The sequence below is a fragment of the Culex pipiens genome, chromosome 1 (assembly GCF_016801865.2).
Source record: "Culex pipiens pallens isolate TS chromosome 1, TS_CPP_V2, whole genome shotgun sequence".
Taxonomy (NCBI): Eukaryota; Metazoa; Arthropoda; class Insecta; order Diptera; family Culicidae; genus Culex; species Culex pipiens.
Window position 1 is genome coordinate 91,017,999 of NC_068937.1, and position 5,579 is coordinate 91,023,577.

Consider the following 5,579-nt stretch of genomic DNA (forward strand, 5'->3'; position numbering starts at 1 on the left):
ACGATACCGAATTGCTTTTTCTGTTTCGGGGCCGGAATTTGGGGCTTGAATTTTTCCAGTGGAAATTGAAGCACCAGGAACGAATCGGAGTTCATTATTCATTTTATTTATTTTTGACCCGGCATGATCGAGTCCGAATCGACCGGCGAAGCCGGTGCAGGGATCAATTTTGGATCCAGTGACCCTCCCCCCCTCCAAATCGATGGGAGTTCCCACAGGTACACCCAGCTTGACAGTTGATTTCGAGTGGGGAATTTATCGTTCGGTTGTCAGTTTTAATTTATTTCCACCACACACACACCACCGCCGCCAGCATGTCCGGGAAGGTCGAGTCGGAGATGGGGACACGAATTTTCCGAAACATGCCATTTCATGCAGCGCGAGTCTGTTTTCGGGTTTTGAATGGAGTGGATTGGTTGGTTGGTTGGTTGGGAAAACCGAAATCAAAGCGCCGGGGTCGCGATTCGATGATGGGCGGTTATTTATTGCCCCGTGGCAGCATTACGTGACCTAATTTAATTTCTCCGGCGCGTCAGTTACAGGTGTTCCTACGGGGCTGTGGTGCTGTGGTGCTGTCCCCGGGAGCACTGGGCTGGCGTTAAACGGGAAGTGATTTGTTTGCGACGTTTGCGGAAGTGGGAAATGAGGGAGGAAATTGGCATATAAAAAGTGTTGCCTACGTTTAGGAGTTTGAATTTAAAGTCCTGAAAGTGAACGTGTTGTTATTAAACATTAATTTTGTTATGAGATTTCAAGAATTCAATAAAATACAATGGTTGAAAGTTGCATACATTGGGGCGATTTGAGCTTAAGAAATTTTTAAGTATTAAATTCGAGCATCTATTTTTCAATTACGGACTTCAATGAGAACTTAATCAAACGAATGAATCTTTGACTTTGACAGTGTGTTCGTGAGAAACCAACTACTGGTAAGTACTTTTGAAATCGGTGAAGATGAGTTCTTGTCAATCTGTCAACCTGTCAAACTTCCAACATGCTATTGATATTACATGCAATGTAATGTAAGCACCTCTCTTCCTTCAGATCTACTAGCAGACGTTAGGTTAGGGTTTTAAATACATTTACTGATCGATTCTTGTTCGCTTTGTTAGCGGAAAGTTCTGGATTCGATTCCCATCTGCTTCTATCGAGAAATTATGGAAAGAAGAAATTCTGAACACTTGAATATGAACGAAAAATTCATTAGCTCGCGGCGGGGTTTGATCCCCCGTCCTTTGGGTCAGCAGACAAAAATGTAAGAACATACGAAGAATTAAGGACTATAAATAACTTTGACCGGCCACATCACTTACCACGGTGAATCCTGGCTTCACACCCATCTTACTAACCCCCTCAAATCTCACGTGATACTTTGTCGAAGACGCAGCCGATTTAGCGGTCTTCATCACTCAAGTATCGGACTAAAATTCCTATCCACTTCCCCGTGTCTTACCACTGGTCGTGGCCGGCGCTGTGATTGACTAGCATGATAGGGACATGTGAAAGTTGCGAAGTGGTGATGATTGGTTCCTACTCTTCATCTGTGGTCCACGGAGCAATTCTTGGAGGTCCTGGTCAATAACAGAGTAGCAACTACGGGTAGACACCAATGCTATGCTAAGCTACTAACTGATCAATTCTTGTTGCTTAAGTCCTTTTCTAAAATTAAGACCTTTTAGCTCTGTTATAAGGTTATGTTCTAACTGTTATCCACCAGATTTCCCTCCTAAGAAATTAACAACTTTCCCTGCAACCTCGTCCAAAGACAACATTTTTCCCGGCCGGCCAAGGTTGAACGCCTCAACCATTCGTGATTAACCTCACCAAAAATCTGGCCGGACATCCTCATCATCGTCGTCGTCGCCACCTTCTCCGGTGGCCATTATTTTCTTCCGGTCCAAAAGTCTGACACTCCCCGAGGGGAGGCCAACCAGCAGCGTTGGCGTGCGGCCTCCGAAACACGAAAGCCGTGCGTTATAATTTGACATGATTTAGTAATCTCTGGGTCCACGAGAGGGAGGTCCGCACAAATCCGCACCTCGGGACCTGTCCGGAACCTGTGGCAGCAGGAGGAGAGAGTGCTCGCAGTGATAAATCAATCGAAATTTATGTCCATATTTGAAACTGGGTGGGGGGCAGGGCAGGTTGTCCGGGTCTTGTTGGGATTTTGTTGGATTTTTTCTCTTGCGTGTGTTCACGACACGTGGACTTTGTAAGATGAAGCAGAAGGTGATGAAGAGCCCCGAGTTGGGGAACGTAACGATGCGGTGACAGGACGATTTCATTCCGAACCCGGGTGGAACAGGTCTAGCAGCTATGATTTGTGAGTCGTTCATGGCGGGCGACTGGAAATGGCGAAAGTATTCAACGGGGGATTGTTTTATGGGGGAAACGTGCTCGAGAAGGCTCAACGATACACTGTGTAGATAGTTTGATTGATGGTAATGCGGGGGCGTTCAGAGAAAGAAATCTCATTGGCTCCCCCCCTCACTAAATGATCTCGAACTGTGAAACTCACTAAATGAAATCAAACCGTTTAGCGCGAGACAAGAACAAAAAAGTCGCAGTCAATTTGCAACTCAATCTTCGATATCATCTTGCCCAGGGAAGCCAATAAGGGCTCTAAATCGAAAGCTATCAGCGTGCAGCGGAAAAAAGGGAAAAACCCTGAAACTGAAACGACAAGACTAACAGCTCCATCGCCTGGCGCTAGAGAACGAGAACGACGACCAGGACCAGGGAGCTAATTTCTTCCATCTCATTAGGCGATCACTGCGCGAGCGAACGCAGTGAACCAATTTTTTAGGGTCCTCCCCCCGAACCGGCTTCTTGCGAGAAGGCAATCAGGGTGAACTTGTGCCAGATTGAGTAAATCACTTGCGAGTTGGTTTGTGTTTTTGTCATCATAAAAAGTTGAACAAACCGACTCCGTGGCTTCAGGATTTTTGCTTATGTCTCTCAAGCAGAAGGTTAAGGGATCAAATCCCGGTTGGTTTTCTTGAAATTAAGAATTAGAACAAAAAATTAGTTGAATAATGTGGGATTTGAACTTGCACTTGATTTATCTTGAATTGATAGTTTGGGACGCTATCTAGTCGGTCACCAGAAGGATTACAAGCAAATTGATCCGTACACGGAGAAAAACCAGTTCCCAGAATCGTAAACAAGCGTCCACGATATTGAAAACCACGAACAAAGTATTCTTACTCCATGATAGTTTTTTTTGAACGTGCCATGCAATTTGAACACATAGTTCGTAGTTCTCAATTTTATGAACGCTTGTTCGCAATTTTTTGCCCTTTTTTGATGGTTTTTGGCCATTTCTATGTGACAGACTTGATTTTTCAGTCTCGTAAATATTTTTACTAGGATGCTCGTCCAATTTCCCAGAAGTTTGTCTTTGACCACTTTTCAATTTGACTCGTTTCAATATTTACGTAAGATGACGCCATATGGAGACAATCATGTAAAATTGTCTGGAAAATCGATTCCCACTATCGGAGTTTGAATGTTTTGACTTTTAGAGCACTTAAAAAAACAGTTTTAGTAAATGATTTTTGAATTTTTTTTAGGAAAGACATACCTTCCTGCATTTTTCTTGAGTCTTATTGTAACATCTTAGGCTATTTCCGACCGAGCCACGTAGGCCAGTGATAACGCTTCCGCCTCGTAAGCGGTAGATCGGGGTTCAAATCCTGGCTCGGACCAACACAACTGGTGATCTTTTCCTTTCTGGATTCGATTGCTTAGTAAAGGGAAGGTAGTGTATCGTCACAAACTGGACCTTATCAAGACACCTTAGGAAGACAACCTATGGAATGTTAACATGTTAACATTAAGTCAACTAATAACTGTCACTGAATCCGCTTTGTAAATGCCGGCCTCGATACTCTTCACGGGTGTTCCCCTCAGGAAGAGGGAAAGATTTACTTTACTTACTTAGGCTATTTCCTCAAAAATTTTGAACGAAAAAAAATCGGGACCTTAAAATTTCTCAAAAAAAAAATTGAGAAATCTCATAGAAGTGGCGTGTATTTTTCTTTCAGTGTTTTTCTGTTAGAAAGCCCGTACAATTTCCTACAACTTTGTCTTTCACCACTTTTCGATACGACTTCGAGATACAGTAATTTTAAAATTACGAACTACAAAAATATCTAAATAACTTACGCCCTTCTCACATGTCATTTTCTAGAGTAATTGGTTATATACACACAAAAATGGCTTATATAAGCCTAGGATAACATGTCGACAAAGTTTTATTGAAATCGGAGAGGGTTTGGTACAAAAGTACCAGGAATAATACTTGATTTGAGCTGGAATTGCTGTCAGTTAATTTTGCAGTCCCTTCAAGAAGCATGCTTTGATTTTTCGTTCTATAATTTGATACCTCCCGCTCTCGACGGTCCCTTTAATATCGACATCGACAAAGTTCACTGTAATATTCATCAGGGTGACAGAATGTGTGTCAAAGAAGAGCAATTCTCTCAGATTTCGGTCATTCGATTTTTTTTTGTATTTTTTAATCCGACCGAAACTTTTTTGGTACCTTCGGTATGCCCAAAGAAGCCATTTTGCATCATTAGTTTGTCCATATAATTTTCCATACAAATTTGGCAGCTGGCCATACAAAAATGATATGTTAAAATTCAAAAATCTGTATCTTTTGAAGGAATTTTTTGATCGATTTGGTGTCTTCGGCAAAGTTGTAGGTATGGATATTAGGGTGGGTCATTTTTTTTGAAAGTGCTCGGATCCGGCTGAAATAAGGTCCATCTTGTAAAGGGTACCCATAGGGACTCTCACACCAAATTTGAGCTCATTTGGTTGAAAACTGGCTTGTCGCTCGGGGGTTAAAGTTTACATGGAAATTACTATGGGAAATGAGTGATTTTGCTTCAAACGCTCCTACAAGCTAAGCGACAAACTTTAGCCCACACTTACACTAGGTAGCCGTGTCGGGGGTGGTCCAAGGAACATTTTTCCAGGGCTGTGGAGTCGGAGTCGGAGTCGGAGCCGGAGTCGGTGGAGTCGGGTCTTTTTGGGGACCTGGAGTCGGAGTCGGAGTCGGAGTCGTTAAAACTCGAATAGCTGGAGTCGGAGTCGGAGTCGGAGTCGGCTAAATTTTATGAGCTGGAGTCGGAGTCGGAGCCGGAGTCGTAGATTTCTGATTGACCCGGAGTCGGAGCTGGAGTCGGAGTTGTCAAAATATTTTATATAATTTCTGAACTTATTTATTGTTCAATATTTGTTATAATTCAGGTTAATTTCCATTTTTTTAATTTATTTATTGAATCGCGTGCACTGCGTTGACATTTTTATAATCAATTTATTTTTTTGGTCAAGATATTTATCAGATGTCATGATGTTTTCGAAGCATTTCTATTGTGATTGGAAAGCTCTTATTGTGTTATTTCACTAAGATCACAGAATCATAATCTGCTAATCCTCTCTTGTCAATGTTTGCATAAACTATACTATAGTGTCATAACTCATAAAATAGTAAATAATTGTGGCTGTGTAGTCAAAAAATTAAAATATATTAAAATGGTTCTTTACTGTCTCTTTTTGCTTGTATTTAC